This window comes from Apis florea, unplaced genomic scaffold (assembly GCF_048593485.1).
Source record: "Apis florea isolate Af1SG1 unplaced genomic scaffold, ASM4859348v1 contig_3158_pilon, whole genome shotgun sequence".
NCBI lineage: Eukaryota > Metazoa > Arthropoda > Insecta > Hymenoptera > Apidae > Apis > Apis florea.
The window spans coordinates 5,870,699-5,893,065 of record NW_028256713.1 but is presented as its reverse complement, the minus strand read 5'-3'; the positions used below and the strand labels follow the sequence as shown (position 1 = coordinate 5,893,065).

Sequence of the window (22,367 nt, the reverse complement as noted above, 5' to 3'; positions counted from 1 at the left end):
GCGGGTGGGAAACGAGCGTTATCGCGACTTATCTACAATTTTCTCGCGTGTACAATCTCGTTAATAAACGAGATGGTATCGTTGTCTGTTGGTTTCTCGTTTGAACGATTCGTCGAACTCATTGAAACGAACGAAATTTCGCGAATCGACGATTCGTGAATTTTTGAACGAATTTCATAGATTAGAGGATAAATGATCGAGCGAACGATAGTGGTTTGGAATTTGTGGCGAAGAGGGATGAGGGATAAATGGAGGATTATTTAAACGTAGATTCTTTTAGCTGTTGTTATTTCAGTTATTGAGAAATTTGAAGAATCAGAAGAAGAGATTTTTAACCCCTTTTCGTATTATCACGAGTCTGACTGAAGATTTCGGCCCAAGCATGAATAGCACCATTCGAACTCGTGAATCGAAGATCAACCAAACCTAAACATCACGAGTGGAACTCGTGGAATGAATTTTTTTCAATCGAGATTTAATTTTCAACAGTACGCCACGAGAAAATCACGATTCTTATAATCCACAAAGTTGCAAAGTGCCCTACTGGGCCTGGATTTCATCGAGCTAAATGATACGGGAAGGAGAGTTAAAGAGTTAAATATAATATGCGAAGGAGGAATAGATTTATACGTTTTTCGAATCATTTCTCGTGTGACGTTTTTAATATAATTCTCATTATAAAATGCAAAGAAAGAAAGAAAGAAAAAATCATAACTCTCAAAGTAATCTAAAGAAAAACCGCTGAAAGATAAATCCTTAATTAATCCGTTAAGCGCTTTTATATATATATAAAATTCGTTTCCAAAATATGGAAATATATCGCGCACACGTATGAAAATTTTACTTTAATACAATCGAACTAGAAATAAAAATCCGCTCTTGAAATATCACCATACATTTTCGATATCTCTTATATATATATTACATCTTCAAAATTTGCACAGACTTTCGAATTAATACTGGAATTAATACAACAAAAAATGAAAAATTTAATAACACGATTAATAACACTATTTTTATCTAAAAGATTCGTCTCGTTGCATCTTCTTGGACGAGCCTTAATATTAAAAAAAAGAAAAAAATTACGGGGAACACGATCGATCCAGGCCCGAAAGATTCTATTCGTTGAACGCAAAGCAAGTTTCTACCTGCGTTCGAGGGAGTTCTACGCGTTTTTTTTTTTTTTTTTCGAAGAACACGAAAAGTTGGATAGCACGAGGAGAAGAGGATTTCTACTCCTCTTCTCCCAATAAAACGAGTCCCTCGACCTGCGCCTACATCTGTGTACGTATGCATGTGTGTGCGTGCGTGTTATCGCGGAGGAACGGGAGGGAAAACATTATCGTCTGTGCCACGTGGACGAGCATTGTACGTATCTCACTCGTCTAGACACGCGTAAATTTCGAACGGGCCGATGAATTGTTAACGCTGCGAGCCGAGGGCGGGCTACACCCCCGCCCTCGCTACAATTCGCTGCCAAGGTTTCAGAAACGGGATGGAAATTAGCGTATAATTAGAATTTTGTTGAGAGAGGAGGCTTGGTTATATTCCATTTTCTTTCTTTCCTCTTTGTTACAAATTATTCACGATCGTGGATAATGGAATTAGAATTAATTAATAAAGGAAACAAATCGGATCTACGTTTTGTACGTGGAAGTTTTGTACGTCGAACCGAGAGAGAGGATTAATTCGATTTCTTTTTATTCTGATAACGACGTTTCAAAAAAAAAAAAAAAATTAATGCAATAATTTAATCATTCGAAGGTGAATCCTGAATTGAAATAGTATTTTAACAAAATGTAAGATCACGTCTGTAAGACGAAGGAAACGAATTCGTGTAAAATAAAATTTATAAGAAATATTGGTTTTCAAATTATTTCAATTTTGGGAGGAGGCGTGCAATTCCTCGAATATTCCTCGAAAGCGATTCGTTAAAATCTGACTCATTAGCATTTGATAACAATGCAAGAGAGAAAATATTTATTAACGGTGAAATCTTTTTTTTCTTTCTTTCTTTCTTTCTTTTTTATTATCCGTAGTTTCGTTATCTCTGATACATCTGTAATTATTTATTTCCTGTTAATTAACGCGAATGCGCTTGTAAAAGGCTGTAATTGTTGAAACCTGGAAAGAGTGGCGCGTGTTGCGAGCAAGAATGGCGGAAGGTGGGGAAAAAGTTATCGATCTCTCGCACGCATGCCAGTCACTGTCTACACGCGACCGGGTCCCTGACCAGGCGTTGCAAAACAACCTCCATAATGTTAAAATAAAACGCAACACTAAATTAAATAATTGATTAAGCGATGAAAAAATGAAAAAGAAAAAAAAAGAAAGAAATAGAAATAGAAGAGTGAGAATATTCCTCGATTTACTAATTAAACATTTCTCCTAAATATAATTCACCGTACATCTCTTTTGCTTCTAAAAGAACTACACACTTTCCCATTTTTGCTAACCGATCGTTGTCTCGTTTCAGGTTAAAACGTTTCGAAAGAGAGGAAAATCTAAAATGTAAAATTTCACTTGCTTATTACACGAGCTATAATGTACACGAGTTATCGATTATAAATTCGAAATTTTTCTTGGTTGCGAGAAGAAGAGAGGAAAAGCCTTGCCCTTGAGAAGCTATCATTTTTGATTACAATGGAGAGAAAGAAAAGGAGAGAGGCGCGCAGGTAGGGTTGAAGAGAGAAAAAAAGGGTTAAAGGGTGGTGTTACATTTAGAGAAAGTTTGTCGCAGCGAGGGAATTGGCAAGTGTATATCGAGATGAATTGGCGCACGAGCGAAAAGCTGGTGACCTTGAGGTGCACCAGTGACCTTGGGGCCGACGATACGGCTTCCGCATTGCCGCGAAATGGTGGGGGGGCCGTCGCAGGGGTTTCGACCCGTGCGTCTGGCCAATCCCGATTCGCCGCCCAACCCCTCTCGAATCGAACACGAATTAGACAAATACGTGGAGGAATAGCAGGAGTTCTTTTAACGTTTTAAACATTTTTAACAAGCTCAATTTTCTTATCCTTCGTTACTTTAATTTCACGGGTATATAAGAAGGATTTCTTCGCTTTTTATTCGCTTCAACGATTGAATTATCATGGGGAAAATTTCTTGCTCGAGGAGAAGAAGGTGCGGCCGACGAGGTTGTGTTGAACGACAAAAATACGGGGAAAGGGGGACAATGAGCAGAATAGTAATAAAATTACGGCGAGATAAGAGTGGTTTCATCGGGAGAAAAATCGTGATACTCGGTTGCTCGAGGGGATGATGATAGGAAGATTAGAGTGCTGGGAACAAGAAGGCTTCGTGCGGATTCGTGTCCGCGTTAGGCGTGTTTCTTGCTGGCTCGAAGCTGGTGAAACGGTTCTACGGGATGCGCTGCTGATCTGTTATCTTGCAATCAGTGGTGCCCTGTTTAGAGGATCGGTGTTCTGCGGTCGGTTTTTCCCTCGTTCTTCCGCCGACTGCGCCTCTCATGGTTCCACGTAATCCGTGATCGTGAATAGAATATTCTTCTTCTTTGAAAGATATTCCAATCGGAGTTTCTTCTTCTTTTTTTTTTTTTTTTTCACCCGTGTTCGATCGAATTTTGTTCGTTCGTTCGTTATCGAGTTTTTGGAAACTTTAATTTCAGGATGATGAAAGTGGATTGGACAATTCGGGTTACTCTTTTTCATGGGAATTTTTCGTTTCTTCGAATTACAAAAATCATCACGGAGGAGTCATCGAGTCGTTTCTTAATTGAAATTCGTGGATCGATCCTTCGAGGAAAAGTCGGTGTACAAAAATGATGATTTATTTGATAGATTTATTTGATACAAACATCGTATACAGCATTTATCTGATTAATAACCTTAAATAAAACGTCTCGTGTTGTGACCAAGAAATTAAGAATTGCAATTAAACTTTTTATCGTTGACGATTATTTATAAATTGTAATTTGACTAAAATTCTTGCAAATAGAAAGATTCCTGCGGATGGAATAAAGAGACACTTGTAGCGGTGTCACGGTGATTCTTCAGGAATTCACTTTTCAAACCGCTCTTTCCGCTCGCGAATAAAACCTGACTCGTAAGATCTCGCTAAATATTGCCCACCAGGCAGGCAAGAAAATCCTTACTTTCTCCACCAAGCCATTCCACGTATCTTGAAACAAATTAGACTGGTTCATCAACCTTTTTCTTCCTCGGCATCGATTGTTCCACTCTCGATTCCCATACGTGGATTATCAATTATCAATCCGGCAATAACGTAGCGGCAATTTTCGATTGTTCCACTTGTTTTTTCCTAGAAGAAGTTTTCAACTCGTCGATCGTACACAATTGTATCCATTTTATTTAACCGTTAACCGCATTCATCGCTTATATTTCACGATACTCTTCGTTCCATGCTCGAGGAAAAGCGACAAATTATGTTATCCTCCGCGATGTAGACGACGTTCAGAACGATCATTCGACAATGTAAAATTCTACCTGCACGCGTGCAATAAATAAAACTCAAGTTTTTGGGCGATTTTAATCAATCGTGCAACTTTACGATTCGATTCGTTCATATCTTATAAATATAATTTAAAAGAAATTTGAACAACGCGATGATATTTTCTTGCTTATTTTTAAAAGATCCGTTAATAATAACACGACTGTCGGCCACGAAGCGACGAAAGTCTTCGAAAGGAGTGGACGGTTGACACTCGTTTTGAGTTAAACAAACTGCAATTCTTGCCGGCCGAGCGCAACGGGATTTTCCGCGACATTATTATCCACGATAGGATCAACGATGCGCTCTCAATTTAATTACCGTGATGGCGGTGGTGGTCGCGTAAAAAGAAGGGGAAAAAAAAATGCTCTGATTAATTATGAGCGCAATTAGAGGCGGCGATAACGACGAGAGGGGCGGTAATAAAGTCCTGAAAATCGATCCTCCCCCTCCTTCCATAAGAGGGTATAATTATTCGCGACCAGATCAAATCACGATCGACAGATCGAAACGAAATCTTTGTATTTTAAATAGTAATCGAACGATTTGATTTCGCTCGATCATCGAAATTGATCGATCGATCAGCCGCTTCTTCATTCGATTGAATATAGTATTGGATACAAAGGGTTGAAGGAGGATAAATCTTCGAGATATCGGATTAATAATTAGATTAGAAGATCGAAGATAAAATTCATTTTCGAGTTTTCATTTCGTCGTCTAAACGGCCTTGCGCTATTTGATTATAATATTTTTAAGTCAATTTTTCTCTTCTTCCCTCGAATTATTCTAAAAAATCATTATTCTAAAAATAATCGTTCGATATCTTTTTACTCGACACCAACCAACCCATTAACGAATCGCACGGGGATACATCCACGAACTTGAAAGATCGACCCCATCCTCGAATGTTCAGCCGTAATCAAGCCGAGAGAGTGAGAGAGAGAGAGAGAGAGAGAGAGAGACAGGCACGCGCGTATTAATTAATACAGCCAATTATGCATTAGTAGCGGGCGATAATTTATAATTGGCTCTCGATGCACGACACGAAAGTTACACGGCGTGGAAACGGCGATCGATTACGGCTCGTTACCTCGATTTACCGGGAACGGGTTAGCCTGCCTACGCTTGTCAGACGCTCGCCCCCTTAACGACTACCGTTCGACTACGAGGATTCCACGTTTATGGAGAAACGTAACGGGGCCCCCCTTCTTGGATTCTTCGAGAAAGAGAGAAAAAGGAGTCGGTGGATAGTTTTAACCCTGGATGGACTCGCTCTCGAGGACTGTCTCTCTCGCGTAACGTGAGCAAAGTAAATAAGAAGGAAGGAAGAGAATGAGTTTTCTCCTTCTTCGAGTAGCTTTGGAAGAAGAGTGAAGGGAATTAACTTGGTACGATTTTAATTCTCAAATTTAGATTTGAATTCAGAGGATCGGTCGTTGATCGAGTTTAACCCTTTCGCTTCTCCGTTGCATCGAAAATGTGCTCGAGAAAGATCTGGATTAGAGTTGCTTTGAAAAAAAAATTTTTGCAGGATCAGTCGTTGGTCGAATTTAACCCTTTCGCTTTTCCGTTTCATCGAAAATGTGCTCGAGAAAGATCGTTTACGTCTTCGAGTTGCTTTGAAAAAAAAAAAAAATTGACGAAAACAAAATATCGATGCCACGTTTCCAGAGAAGGATGTGCAATAAATTCGAGTTGCTTTGAAAAAAAATTTTTACAGGATCAGTCGTTGGTCGAATTTAACCCTTTCGCTTTTCCGTTTCATCGAAAATGTGCTCGAGAAAGATCGTTTACGTCTTCGAGTTGCTTTGAAAAAAAAAAAAAATTGACGATAAAAACAAAATATCGATGCCACGTTTCCAGAGAAAGATAAATCCATATCAATCGTCATATCGTACAGTACGAGTGCAGAGGGAGTATATAGCGAAAGGGTTAAGATGCTGGAGAGGGAGACATTTATCGATCGGGAGCGGGTTTAACGCGGTTGTAAGTGGCGGGTGTATTTACACGAATAAGCCACCGAGGCTCAACTTTCCTTTAACTAGTTTAAAGTTAACGCGCGAGGAGAAACTGCGGTTTCGGCGGAAACTGGCGCGACTTCTGGCCAGGAAGCTGGGGCTAGCTTCTTGAAACGGTTACGCGATAATAGAGCGGTAAAACGGTGCGGAGAAAGCCGGGAAAAACTTCCTCGCGACCATAATAATAACTCGCCGTGTTAATTCTACGGCTACCTGTTTCTTTGGGCCTTGGCAGACACCTTTTCGATAGAAAAGGTTGCATCGAAAGCTCGGTTTAATTAGGTTTGATTAAGTAGAAAGTGTGGTGGTGGAGAAACTCTGAATTTCAATTGTAATTGCACTTTGACCGTGATTAATATCGATGGTTGGGTACAAGACGCATACAACAATTTGAAAATATTTCTTTGTAATTGTTTAATTTTAATCATAGAAAAAAAAAAGACGAGAAACATTGGTTCCAAGTTTTTCAACGAAAATTTGCACATCCAAAAATTTGAATCACGGAGACGATAGAATTGGAAAATGCCGAATTTCAAAGAAATCCAAAATAATTCGTAGAAACGTTTCGAACAATTTCGTGAAAAAACGTGTGTTCGAACGCGTCGAATTCCTGAATTTGTGCCAAAAAAAAAAAAAAAGAAAGAAAGAAAGAAAGAAAGAAAGGAAAAGAAAAAGTCTAATTCAGATATCACTCAAATGACACCTCGAACGACGTGGACGACAAGAAATGGCTGAAAGATAGGAGCAAGTCATCAGCGCGGAGAAGAGGAACGCAGGAGGTGGTAAGAAAGCCTCGGTCATCAGCGGTTGGAATCACCTCAGGTTGTCTCCTGGCCGGTGATCAGCGAATTTCACGGGGTTCCCGCAGCACGGGCCACTCGCGTGTTTCCATTTTTCACGGTGTCTCCACGCCCTGGAATCGGTCGTGAAACGACAATTATGACGAATTATTGCGATCGTTGAACGGCCACCGTCTCCTCGTCACGGTTGTCCCTCAATGTCCGCTTTGATGGCCGCAAGAAAATTCCCAACTTGATTGTCGTTAATGACCCTCCGATGACAAATCATTAAAGCGAAACTGACAGGCGGATACATTTATTCGACGCCTCGTTTGCTTTTACGAACCAGATACCAGATTTTGTAAGTTCGAAAGAGAAGCACGAGTTTGCACAACGGTTCTTTATTCCATGATTATTATTATTATTATTTATTGACGAGATTGCGATGAAAACCATCATATTGTTGTTAAATAAATTTGATCCAAGTAAAATTTGGTGGTTACAATGTAGCATGGAAAGCTGGGAAAATTCTGAAATTTATTCGTTGAGGCAACAGGAGGGGGTATTCGTGATATTGAAGCAATATGTTACGCGAGGTTTTGTAAATTTCTTCAATTAAAAGTCAAAAAAAATTACGAGGCAACTTTTTACACAAAATTATAGCAAAATATAGATAGGTAATATATAACTTTAAGATTATTAACATTTGAATATTTGAACTGATATGGATAATTCTTCTACGATTTTATCGTAATAATTATTCAATAATATAATTAAATGAAAATATTGAATAAAAATTCGAAGGAAAGAAAGAAAATCCAATATAACCAAATCAAAGTTTGCGTTCAAAGTCGTCCAACTACGAAAATATCTCGAAATAAAAACACAGGGGGAGGAAGGAAAATCCAGACGCAGACGTACGATCGATCGTGCAAACAACCACCCCTCGAAAATCGTCCTAACGCCCCTACTACCATTTCCAGACTCTACAATCTCTAGGGTTATGTAACTTTGAGATGGTGAAGCGTTAGTCGAGTTTCAAAACGTAGTGGATCTAATCTGTGCCGGTTGTAGGATATCCCAGATGGTGGATCATGAGAGACACCAAGTCCACGTACCTGCAATGTTCCCCGTTTTATTCCAAGTACCGAGCTGGAAGGGTAAACTAGAGTGCATCTGAGAAATGGTAAACGTAGAATGCCCTCCAGTTGGACGGTAATTAGTCCGATTTGTATGAGAAGCGCGTTAGAAGTGGCCTTTACTCGAAAGTAGATTCAGTATTTGTGGTGAATGAAGAAAAAGGCAAGAAAGAAGTGGAAGAAACTAAAAGTAATGAAAGAATCGTCAAAAATAAAATTGTTTTGTTAGGACAAGATTGTTAAACAGAAACTGGTTAAATCTTTCGAGTTTTTTAAGTGAGATTTGTATTTAATCTAATTGAAATTACTTTGAGGATTTTCTAATTAAGAAAATACTAGAAAGAATTAATAACGTATCGAGTACATATTAAACATTGGTAATTAAAATATTAATTGTTAAAGAGATATCATTTTAATATATAAAATTTTAAATTCAAATTTCTCAAAATCTGCTTAAAAATTTCCCAACTAATTAAATCTTAAAATTTTCTAAAATGATCTTTAATATCATTCTAAACTCATCAAAATTTCAATATACTAAACTCACACGTATTCCACACGCGCAAGTTACAGTTATCCTAACCTCAAAAAAACTTGGTTCGCTCGTTCCATACGGAATCAAATCCAATTACATTAAAAACCGTACTCTCAACCACACGCATTGTTCCTCGTCACTCTTGGCACAATACCATCACGGTATCTTTTTATCAAAGTAAAAAGTATCGGGATGAACGTTCGTCAAACTTGCATCAAATTCCTTCGAAACTTTCTAATAAGGCGTCGAGACGACTTTTAACGCCATCTGAGATCCGTTTTCGCAATCCGTGGACCGTTATGAAACACATTGCAATCCCGAACTAACAAGCAGTGAAGGTTCGAGAATCGACCAGAAGGATCCGCTTCTTTCGAGGGTTTCCGGTGGTGCTCGAAAGGACGGGCAAGTTCATCGTGGCGCGAATTCCCGTGAAAAGAAGCTTTCCTCCGGGCAAGAATTTTCCGTCGGCGGAGTTTCGATTTAAGGGAAGTTTAATTCGATGGAAAATGAGGGGTTTCGGGTGGATGCTATTAAAGGAGTCGCGACGTGGTATCTTTCGAACGGTGTACGAGATGTTTTTCGTAGAAATTTTTTCGAATTTCTGATGAGATACCGCGGGATTTTAAATTACGATTCACGTTTTTTAAATATTCAACGTTTTTCAGAAGAATTGCGTTAAAACAATCCTCAACGATCTGAATAACACTTTTGTTTCCTTTCTCTTATATTAGAAAAGATGAGGGAAAAAATTGTACCAAAATATATTTCCACTTATTTTAAATTTTAATTTTGACGATAACATTTTTTTCAGACAATTTTCAACGATTTTACTATATCGTTTCTCGTGCCTATTTCCTTTACTTGGAAACCATTCGACCATTCTTCGTAATTCTCGCAACAATCGAGTCGCACGAAATACAAGTTTTCCATATGAAAGAAGCACCCTTATCGCTTCTGGATATCTCTTCTCGTACATGGAAGGAACGTGTTTCGGAGAAAATGTTTGACAATACGCGACAGTAAACGACGAATGCGCCGTTCGAAACGTACGTTGTATCAACAGGACCGATTGAGTTTAACGAGGAATCAATAAACGACAAAGCGAATATCGAGGGACACGGATCTATGCTTTTTTTTTATCCGTATATCTGTACACGGGGATAAACTGTTGCTCTTGGAAATTGGAATCGCGAATCGACGCGATGGATCGTCGCTTTTTAACGTGCAGAGAAGGTATAAGGAAGGGAGTTGTTGAAAAAAATATAAAAAATTTCAGAATATAGATTAAAACGATACATCGATCGAGTGTTTTGTTTATTCAACGAAAATTGTAATAACAATTGTTGTTTTTCCAATTTTTTTAAACAACTTTTTCGGAAAATTTCATTTCGAGCTCGATTCGATAATTAATTCGTTAATAAAGACATATCGTGCCTCGAATATCTCGATCAAAAAATGAAATATCCTTAAAAATTTCTTTACCATAATCAAGTATCAAATAGTTAGATGCATAATTTATTTCCTTCTAAAAAATTCATCTCCTAATTTTCTAATTCTTCAATTCCAATCTCGAACCCTTAGTAGTAAAAATTCCAAGAATACCGTCCTCTAAAAAAACACCGTGGACCCTTTTTTCCAGGTGGACGGCAACGAAGCGACAAAATCTACGGTCTTTCGAGGTCAACGTCCTCTTACCCTCGAATAATCGCCAGTCGCGATTCCACCCCCGGGTGGAGGAGGATGGCGATGCGTGACGCGCCGAAAAAGAAGGACGCCTGTTGCTGTCGACGTTTTAAACCGAGCCAATCGATACGATTCGAGGTCGACCCGATAACCTTTGCTAATGGAACCCCTTTCTCTCTTTCTCTCTTGGGCCGTCGTCGAGCCGCCGACACGTCAATCACGATCGTGCTACGTGTGTCGGGAGGGGGTCAACGACTCGCCGCGAAATCTATATTTCGTGCGAAACGATCGAAATCGAGGTACGTTTTTCTTTCAAAATTAATCTCAATTTCATTTTCAGTTTTAAATAATAACGAAATTTAAATTTTCGTGAAGGGATACAGATTTAGAGATTCGTTATTCATTTTTCAAATATAAAAAGTGAAGTGTATAAGAATTTTGAAGGACGGTATTATAAGTTGAGAATTCTTGAACCCTGTCCAAACTAATACAATACACGTGAATGCGAAAGCACGAAAATTCCCTAGGAAATAATAATAAATTTGAAGCATACGTCTAACGTTGGATTACCGGTAAATTACGGCTAACACCGGGTGGTCCAAGATTTCTGCACATTATTACACGCAATATAATACACGTATCTCTATTATTTCTACGATAAATAGTTCGGTTTATCTCGTCGTTTTCACAATAACGAATCTGGAATTTATTAATTTCAACCATTGATATTTCTATTTGTGAGATAACAGCGATAAGCCGCACGAAAGTGCAACACCTTCTCTTAATCGCTTGGAAAGCACGCGAGAACTTCATCGGGAAATTTATTCGCGATAATATTAAATTGGCCACGATTCCTTTCGTACGACTTTTCTTTTTTTCTTCTTCCTTTTCTAATTAGTGAACCAATGAATAACGATTTATCGTTATTTCAAAATCGCGCAGCAGTTATGATACATCCGTGGAAAATTATTAATTTTCATATTGAAATTTATTACATTCGATTCGGTTGTTTTCGTTTAATTAAAATTTCATACAATCTTTTTTTTTTTTTTTTCAAAAATGATAAGGATAATAAAGGTATTGGCAACCATGAGTTTCGTAATATAGTGGTTCACCGATTTTTCAATAAGCTTTTATCAAGATTTGAACTAATATTTATGGATTTTCGATTAGGTAACGAGATAAACGGATCCAACGAGGAGAGTTTGTGTTAATTACAAATTATCTTGCTTGTAAATTCAGAAGAATTAACGAAATGTAAAATTCTTACTTAAAAATGCGCAATATGAAGAACATTATGGGCAATAAAGAAGATAAGTGCAGATATTAAATAATTGTTTCTCTTATAGTATAATATACCTTTTCTTTTATCTCGAAAAAATATTTCAAACAAAAATAAATCGAACAACTACTTGTCATAAATAATTAAACCAGACCTAATCCCATCTTATTCTATAATTGAATTCCATTAACGAAACAATTATTTAAACGAGAACAATGAAGCAAATATAAACTCTTGTCCGAAACATTTCAAATCAATCAATATCACACAATGAAAATAATAATCAAGGCCAAGATGTTTGAAAGCGTCGGAAAATTTTTTTTTTAAACTTTTTCTCGCTTTATAGGAAGAAATGATGACGCGGAAATAATTCGAATTACTACGAAATTTGGATCGTTCGATAAAAGTATATGTCTTATTATTTCTCGAAGAAGAAAGAAGAGAAAAAGGGAGAGAGTCGTGCACGTTGTCCGTTAAAGAAGATTCAAAGCACGTGGTCTAGTAGGAGATGGAAAGTGAGCGAGGATAGAGATATTTCCTTCGTCCAGGAATTGTTTGAACTCGGTGTACCTTTTTCCCGATGCAAAGAAGAAGAGAGTCGAGCCAGAGGCTCGGCTTTAATTCCGTCGCTCGTCTAGACGCTTTTGTCTGGTCAAGAACCGCGTCTTCTTCCCTTTTGTCGATTCGCATATACGCGATATACGCATTGAATATAAAAAAGATCGCGTGTCCCTTTCCCTTTCGTGATGCGTCATTATGAATTTTAAATGTGGATAATTGCGCGGAAGATTTTCCTCCCCTCAGAGATTAAAATTAAAATTAGCGACACTTTGGAAAAGATGAAAGTGAAACTATATTTTACGCGTGTGATTAATAGAGTGGATACATTATGAGGTGTATCGTTCGTTAGCGTGTTAATCGTTCACTGCCACATCGAGTGTCCATTTCACTTTCTAATCGGTGAAAAGGCGAATAATTTAAGCCAGTTTTGAAATATGGTCAGTTTGCTTCTTGTGTCTTGGAATTTTCTATTAATTTTTTTTTTTTAATTCCTTTCAATAGAGGTTGGATATTTATGTATAAAAATTACGTGCAACAACACATAATACAAAAGCACAATCACTCGTTGTGATATTTATCGAAAAATTTAATCCAATTCAAAATATTCGGCTAATTCCGATGAAAAAATTGAATATTAAATTGAAATGTTAATTTTTTGTTATATCTAAAGTATTCGATATTCAAATTTGTATTATAAAATCACTAGAAATTCACTAGAGCTATGATCAACGCGCGGGAAATTTGAATACGCGTGGAGACCGCGATCGGATTAAACTTCGAAAGTCGTGAATACGTTCGATGTACTTTTCAGCTTTTCTAGACTAAGTTGCATACATTCGCGTATTCTCTCGAATGGAATATCGGATATACGTGCCGGGCAGCGGTTATTGTGCGTACGTGCTCCATATTGCGTGTTAAGCTTTCTGTGCTGCACCGGATGTTCTCGACTTTATGTATTTTATGCCAGATACCGTGGACACGTGAACCGCAATGACGATAAGGAGAAAGAGGAAAAACGATAGCGATAAGTGAGAATTCTGTGGTGTGCTTGACTCTAGGGTGCTTGCATGGCTGCTCAATTGAGTAAAGTTAGGATAGATTAAAGAGATTCGCTTTAATATACAATTTTTAATTTGAAGAAGACTTAATTTTACACGGATACGAATAAATTAGGAATTTTTTGAGTTAATTTTATTTATATAAAAAAATACACCAATTTTTAATGAAATTCTTAGATTCGTAATCTATGAAATAATATAAATATAATATTAAACAATTATAATTGTGCTTTGTATAGTATGTAATGACAATAACTGTTATACTGTTTTTAGCATCAAGAAAGTTCTGAGAATGGAATTTCGATAACAGGCACTATCAAGAAGCAAGAAACGTATGAAGATTATAGAAATCTGCTGTTTAGTTGTAATTTGTACTAAAATTCAGGACAAGCTGAAGCATTAGACAGGTACAGCACGATTTAGGTGTCTAAATTCGCGAGCAACGTAATCCTAAGCCGTAAAACTAAACCACGTGAACCTTATCTACGTTTTACAGCCGTGCTAGGTTGTGTGATTCTACCAAATTCATCTAAATCTATCTGAAATCTGGCTCGAACAGAAGTTCGAATCACGTTAAAACGACTTAATCTCGTTTCCGCATAATAATGTGTGTATCGACACGTAAAATGTACGGAAATCAATCAATTTTTACTAATTTTCTCCTTCTATTTTTCCAGATTGAAAAGAAAAATAAAAATTTTTCACTATGTTTTAAAAATTTTAATTATTTAAAGTTTTCTTTTGGATTAATTTTCAAAATCGATTTATTTTATTGTTTCTATCAATTTCTAATCATTTTTATTCTATACGCGTCACTATTAATTCAATTAGAAAATCAAATAAATATATTTATATCATAAATCAGTTCTTATAAACAGTAATTTTTTATTCCGTTATCAAAAAAAACTAGCTTTCATAATCAACGATTTCATACATTTCAATTGGATCCTGATACTAGAAATAGACGTTGTTACTAGATCATCGAATAGCTTTACAATCAATTATATAACGACATTTTTTCAAAAACCAATACATTTTCTCTAATTATTTACTTCACTGTCTAATCAAGAATGCAAGACAAAAATTAGTATCTTCCATCTTTTAATCCAATTCTTCTAATCTCAAACTTGCAATGCAACGAACAAAAAAAGAAGAAATTGAAACTTTCCATTTTCTCAATTTAATTCAATCGTCAAGAAAACTCCCTCGATTCAAAACGAAATTATATTTACGGCGAAGTTTCTTCCGTGCTTCGATTAGAAACGAGGAGAGAGGTTATTCGGCGCGATACAACGGCTTTTTTTTAATTGAACGATCGAGCTTGCAGCGTGAGAGTTAAAGAGAAGGGAGGGAAGTCTGCGCACCGTCGAAAAACTGGGACGGTTCGATAGTTGCCGGGGCAGCGCTCCACGATGAGCTCTATCAACGACGTAGCTTGAAACTAGTTTACGAAATAATCGTGATCTTACGAAAAAAGAGATTGGTCAATTCCTATGACCTCCTCCGCCAATAGCTTTTCGCGAAAGATTCCTAATTCAAACTAGTTTCGAAGCTATTTTATAATTTATAAATGTTTGCAAATGTCTTTATTTTGTATCTAATTAATAACATATATGAGATTCTAAGACAGATTTCTAAGATTTTTAGAAAATTATTTGCGTTTAAATTAAATTTTATCTTTGACTATCTTTATTTTTATTTTAAATAATTTTGGAAACCACGAATATAAAAAGGTTATTACTACTAGTATAGAAGCTTAATCTATCTTAACTTTAATATTTTCCCAGAATAAATGTAAAAATTTTAGATAGATAGATAAATATGTGATGTATATTAATTCTATATTATATATAAAGAAATAGAAATTAAACTTTTTATAATACGATAATTAACACTAGAACTACCAAATCAAATTGACGAATTTTAGATTTTTATTATTATTAGAAATTACCAAGTTCTTTTAACAAAATCAATATATATTCATGTATATATTACAAGTTGGCAGTTCTAATGTTGTTGAAATTAGATAAATTAGAAGTAGACATTTCTCTATTTACACACCTTTCATTCCAAATTCACGATCAAAAATCCAACATCAAAACACGCTCTTCCACATCATAAACCTCTCACACAAAACATTTTCTTACACACAAGTTGTTTACGAGTTTCAAGTGGTCGCGTCACAAGACTCCCTCCATGAGTAAAAACTACGCAGTAACGTGAAAAGAGCAAGCATGGACGTTCACCCACGCGCGTGGTATTTATTACGAAAAAAAAAACACAGTGTACCGAGTTACGCGTGGACACTCATTCTCAGAGTTTGTCTTCGTCGGAGTGCTCGGGACAGAAGGATGAAAAGAAAAAGGGACGAGGCAAAAAGGCAGGAAAACAGCGTGGAACAATAACGGTGCACGTTTATCCTCGGACGACAGAGCACGCGATGGATTCCTTTGTAAGTGGACGTCCCCCACCATCTTGGAAAGCCACTTAAACGCGCCTGCGCAGTTGCAACATATGCGTGCACATAACCATGGGGAACATGGACATCTGCGCGGGAACAGCTGCAATTGGCGAACGATCAGCCCGGATGCAAGGCATTCCTTGTGACTAATCGAATTTCGGTATGTTTTTGTAATTACGAGTGGAGAACAGACGGTGATATATATACCATGTTATGTAGAAAATGTTGATATATTTGTGAAGCGTTTTTTTTGAAGAGTCCATTCTTGACAAATATAAAAGTTGGCTTCTCTATAGGTATTTATATATATATATAAAATATAGGTTATGTATATGTATATTAAATATATTACATATTTATATATTGTATTGTATGTATTTTTTATACATATATTAATGAACAAACACAAATATTGATATTTCTATGTGAAATATATATTCTACATGCATCATACATGTAGATTTTGTATCTTTTTTTACAATTCAAATCAGTTCAAAACTGAACATGATGGCATTTTAAAGAAGTTTATAAAAAATAAATATAAAATTGAATATTTCATTCTCACAATTGGAATTAAGTAATTATTTTGTCAAAATATATCAAAATTCTTCTTTTTTATGTATCACGTTCCAATGTTTTTATCTTAATATATATAATTTAATAACGAGTTTCATTTCATTAACAAATTTATGTTATTAGAGAAAACAATAGTGTATAATTTGTTATGATTCTATCTTTATCTCTATTTTCCATATAGATTATTAGATTAAACTTAAATCTTTCATCTTTCAATCCTAAAGAAATTATATACATATTTCATTATATAGAAAAATCATTCATTTCTTTCCTTTCTAATATACATTTCAAATCCAATAATAAATTGAAATCTAACTCTCATCTCTTCTTCTCTTTCAGATAATTCAAATTTGAAGTCCAATAATAAACTTTACATGTTCCAAGTCTTTGATTTCACCTCCATCCATTGCATCGTTCCGAATTAAAACAATTTCCATTGAACAAATCAAAAGAAAAGGAAAACCAAGTACTCCAAAGTAGCCGATCTCGAAAGCGAGAATTAACGAGCGATCTTGAAATCGTGAGGGTTGTCTTAATTAGATCGCGACTCCGTCTTCGTCGGTGTTCTTTTTCAAACTCGAGGGCACACGCTGTTGGAAATCGTTGAAACGATGCAGAAATAACGAGAACCGGAAAGGAGAGAAAGAGAAAGAAAGAGAAAGAGGAGTTTGAAGTGCATGGTGGGCCCTCGACCGATCAAAGCAGATTCGCAAAGTTGGCCCAAAGAACAAGGAATACCGAGTGGCTCTCCTCTCGTCGAATGTATCAACGATCAAAGGGTTAATACGCGTTGGAAATTCCTTTTTTTCCGGTAATTAAACTTTATCCTTTTCTGTCGTGAGCTCTACTTGATTGGAACTATCCTTGACACTTTATTTTCATTGATGAATTCTACTTTTTTTTTTTCTTTTCTAGTTGTCGAAAGGATTAATGAAGCTGTTTTGCAAAATTTTGATGATCGAGGAAGAAAATTAAAAAAAGAAGAAAACTTTGTAAGAAATTTAATATACTTTTGTTCAAAAATTGGAAAGAAATCGAATGATGGTTAATAGATTTTTTCAAATAAAAATTTTTTCGTCGAAATAAAATTCATAAATTTTACCAGAAATAATAGAAAATGCAGAGAATCGCAATAAAATGGATGCACACCCACGCGTGGCTTTTGGTATAAAAAACGGTAAACGGTTCTCCAAAAATAACTCTTAGAGTTCTTTTAAGCAGTCTATAAGACACTTCTTATACCTCTTCGCGCAAAATTCATGAATGCAGTTTTATCTTTCTCATTCATAGAATCCTTACAAAAAAAAAAAAAAAAAGAAACCATACAAGCCGAGCAAACAAAGTGAAATAAAAATAAAAAATTGCTATTGCTCAAGATTTCTGGATTTAAGTCATACCCAATTGAAATTTTATTCCAACGTTTCATCAATAAACACTGCATTGAAATCTTCAAACGATCGCAATTATATAATAAACCTAAGTCTTACGATAACCTTAACCTTTTCAGATCTATAATTAAATATAAATAAATACGAACACCTATAGCTTGCAATAAAAATATACTTCTCAACAAAGTATAAAGGAGTAATGATATTATTACAATCCAACTACAATAATCTATCCGAGCACGTAATCTAAACATAAGATTTACCGAAATCTTGTCTAAACAGACTAAAATATTGAACTTACTAGGATAAAATCTACGTGCAATCGCAACGATACGAAAAGAAGAAGAGAGAAAAGAAACAAAAGTGGCATGGCTTTTAACGTGGCAAGAAGAAGGAAAGATTTCGAATAAAATTTCAAAAAGGAAAAAGGAAAAAGATAAAGGAACGAAAACTCGAGGCGGAAAAGTCGCAGCCGCAGGCCAGTGAGGTCGGCTCGAAAGCACTAAAAATCCACGCAACAGGTCGTTCTGTTTAGCCGAGGATCGAGACTATGCGTGTGTGTCTTCGCCACGCACGTGTTTCCCCTTCCGTCTCGTCTTCGCACGCACGTGTATCCTCCCACGCACGGAAGTAACCCGTTCCTTGCTCGCCACAGTATAACGAGACACGAAGAGAGGAACATTGCAATTCGCAGCTTTGGCTGCTCGATTATTCCAACTTTATCATTTCGTTGATTGTATTTTCTTTTTTATTTTTTGATATTCGGAAACTTTAATTAATAATCGTAGAAATTGACATTTTATAAAATATTAACAATTTTATAGAAAGAAATAAATACTACGAATAAAATTACTGATGAATGTATACAACCATATAAAATAATATATATGTATATATATGTTTAAACGTGTACGACTAATTATCTTAAAACGAACTAAAAGCTTAAAATATTGAAAGAGGGGGAATATATCTTGTTAATCAGAGTAGTAAGTTGTAAATTAATCAAGCTTATAGGAGCTTGAATGTTAATTGCGGCATATTATACCTTGATGTAATTAGCTTGGAAGCTCACCTGGACACGCCCAGTGCACCCGGACCACCGAGATCAATTTACCGTGTGACGTATAGATTATTGTGCGCCTATGCAACAACAACGGTTGGATGGTACTCCTCTGTCTCTTCACAATACAAACCGTGTGCTTTCGGCCAACGGTGTTCCGAAGGCTGGCCAGGATTTCGATCGGCTTTGTTGCGAATCCGATGACAAAGTGACAGTGTATCATTGTTGCACAAGACGAACCGTAAATGGGAATTATGGGCCAAGTCTCAAAGAGAATCGTCCAAAGGATTGTAACGTGCCATTTCCAATATCAATTTGCGATAATATCGAAAATGTATATGTCGTCGTTTCTACTTTCTAATTTTTTAACATGTACGATTCTTTATTTTCTTCATCTAGATTCTCATCGGAATATCAACGATCGAATACAAATTTAGTGGATCCACTTGTTGGAATTTCAATATGAAAAGTAAATTTCGAATTTGCTTAACACCTTTCTTAACCGTGTATTCTAAAAATAGAAAAAAAGAGCAACCGTTTCCTTTCCTAAAAAGAAATAATGGAAAAGTTTCCCTATCAAACATATCGAAACAACATAGTGAGATTAAAAAAAAAGGGACGCAATTTAGAAATTCATTCTCGTTTCCAGCCACTTCCGCTTAATGAGAGGCATCGATGAGGGAAGAACGGAGAGGAGCAAACCAGTTCAGAAAGCGTTCAGAAGCGGTATCGCACGGTATCCCTCCTCCTCTCCGCTGAGGGAATTTCAAGCTCGGCAGTCTGGCTGGTTCGAAGCGGATCCACCGGTCTGGAAGGTCTGCTGGTTTCCCGATGGAACCGAGCTCTCTCTCTCTCTCTCTCTCCCTCCCTCTCGTCGCCCCAGACACCGGATATCTTTGTCTCTCGCCACGGAGGATCTCGCCAAGGTGTTTCAAAGGAAACATTATTCTAACATGCCCGTTTCGTTCGGCCTGATGGAAGTGGAGCATATCCTAGGTATGGATCGGCTCGTGTAAATATTTAGAGGCGGAGAATGTAGGTAGATTTTCGTGAAAATTTGATGATTTTCGGTCCAATCGCCGTAGAATTATTTCACTCGGTTATTAAAAGCCATTTTCTAAATTAACACTAAACCTACCACGCGCGGTCTAAATGATCGTTTTTGAAATTTCCTTTAGAATTTCTTGTATACAAAGTTACTGTATCGCTGTATGACTTTACACAATAGCACAAAATTCGGTGCAGATATAACCGAATTTTATTGTTTAATATCCAATTAGCTAAAATCTCTTTCTATATTAAGATACAAATGTTTTTTTGCAGCGATCATTTGGGGACCGCCCATGGTAGGAATAGGCATACATGAAACGTGGATAGTGTTGATTAAAAATCCAATCCAAAAGATATCAATTGCAAAATTCTAACCAAAAATTTCTTAACCAAAAATCTCTCCACACGAATCCTCTTCAACCCCCTTCAAACACCCTTGTCGAAATCCGGAAGAAATTGGAACATCCACCCCTCTGTCAGAGATTGGAAAGCGGGGAGATGGTCTTCCCTTATCCAATTATCCGGGAAACGGGAAGCTGAGCGGTAATCGGTGTATCATAAGCGGGTGACGGAGATAAAGATAGATGGCGGGGTATCGGTGTCCGGCATAAAGGTTCCAATTAACGGTTACACGCGCGATACGCGCGTTTGAAGCGACGTCCAACGTCGGACACAGCGTCGGCCATTAGGCCTGCGTAACGACGGGCCGGCCAGAGGGTTGCTCGGTTTAGTGCAGTGAATGCGCGCGCCCCAAAGGGGACGAGGTTTGCGCCGTGCATACACAGACGATAAACAACCGGCCCCGTATAAGGCCTGTACAAACTTGTCAGCGCGGTTGACGATGATTTACGAGCGGACTCTTCGTTTGAAAGGAAAGGTGGTGGCTGGCTCCGTATGAAATTCTAACTTCTTCCGCGATCGAGATCTTTTTTCGAAACGTGTTTCGAGAGATTTCGAATAAGAGATACGAAAGTTGTGTTTATATATGAAGTTTATACAAGTTGGACAGATTCTTGCGATTCTGGAGGATAATAAGGTTAGCGGTGGAAAAATTGGGTTCGAAATTTCGCGGTTAGGTTGTAACAACCTTTTGTCTCGATTGTCGGGATCATTTTCGATCTGGTGAGATCGATTCGTGGAAAGATTCGTTCTCGGTGGAGAACAATGAGCATTTGTGTTGGGGGCAGAAGCGATGATGAAAAGGGAATGATGGGCGAGAGATGGAATATGATTTGGCCGGTGCATGGGAATTGTAAATGGAGGCTGGGAACGCTGGGGGTTGGTTAATGATGTTGGGGATGTGATAGACTTTGGGAGAAAGTAATATCGGCGAAGTGAAAATTGGGAGAAGTATTGGATTGGAGAATGGCCAATTTTACGAATGAGTGACGATCGATAACAAAATCTTCGCCAAAACGAAACGGTCGGTTGTAACTTGACTTTTGAGGAAAGAAAAAATTCTATCTTTAACGCACAATTGATAAAAATGAGTTTTGATCACGATCTGGTAGTGTAACAATAATATACGATTTGTTGAAATAAAATCCGTCGTCCAAACGGATCAACTCTGGCTAATCCATGTGCAATCGCATTGGGCGTAGAACAGCAAAAGGATTAAAGAGAGTATCTGGGAATTTTCCTTCGTATCTCCACAATACAAACAATCTCGATCGTTGGCCAAACAATTCTGGAGTTCAATTTGAACTTGGAACAAGAAACTTAAAACCGATCACGAATCGAGTTAACTTAATCGCAAAAAAAAAAAAAAAAGAAGAAGAAGAAAAAAGAAAAGAAGAGATGAATTCGCACGCTTGATAGCTCGTATAATTACGACTTATCGATCCGACCAGAGAAACGGTGTTTCGAAACAAAAAAAGGAAAAAAACGTGACGAGGCGTGTGCAAGTATAAAATATGCGTTTGTGCACGTCGAATCGAAGTCACGAAGGTACAATGGCTCTCAGATGACTCTCTATTCAGATCAACGTGCCAAGCCTAACCCTTTCACCTTAAGAGAAAAACTTTCAAATTCGTTCGACTTTTCCACGAATTTATCGAAAAGTATTGTACCTCGATATCGAAGCGAGATGATTGACTACTTTTAAAGATATAAAGAAAATTTAAATTCTTCCGTGAGGATTCATTCTTTTGCGATCGAAAAATGATCGATTGTAATTTTTTCATTATATAAAAAAAAAAAAAAAAAAAAAATTGAGTTTTCGTTTCTACGAATATGAAATTTGTCGAACAGCATTTATCCACTTGTAATTATCGCCACGATATCACTATATTATTAGGAGATATCGA

At 36.9% G+C, this 22,367-nt stretch overlaps 1 protein-coding gene and 1 long non-coding RNA gene across 5 annotated transcripts in view; one reads left to right on the top strand and one right to left on the bottom strand.

Annotated features, from left to right (window-relative positions):
* The window catches only part of nmo (serine/threonine-protein kinase nemo), a 181,859-nt gene that overhangs the window by 79,370 nt on the left and 80,122 nt on the right, over positions 1-22,367 (bottom strand). Inside the window, exon 1 of one of the 4 annotated variants that reach the window (XM_086909603.1) lies at positions 15,588-15,733. The exons of the other annotated variants lie outside the window; for them this stretch is intronic. The gene's annotated coding sequence lies outside the window, so the exon portion shown is untranslated. Of the gene's footprint in view, positions 1-15,587; positions 15,734-22,367 lie in introns of those variants that run through there. 4 annotated transcript variants of the gene reach the window in all.
* LOC100864575 (uncharacterized) lies at positions 15,824-18,850 on the top strand. The gene is made up of 3 exons (XR_143379.4): positions 15,824-16,147; positions 16,903-17,374; positions 17,479-18,850. It is a non-coding gene; the product is annotated as an uncharacterized LOC100864575 (long non-coding RNA).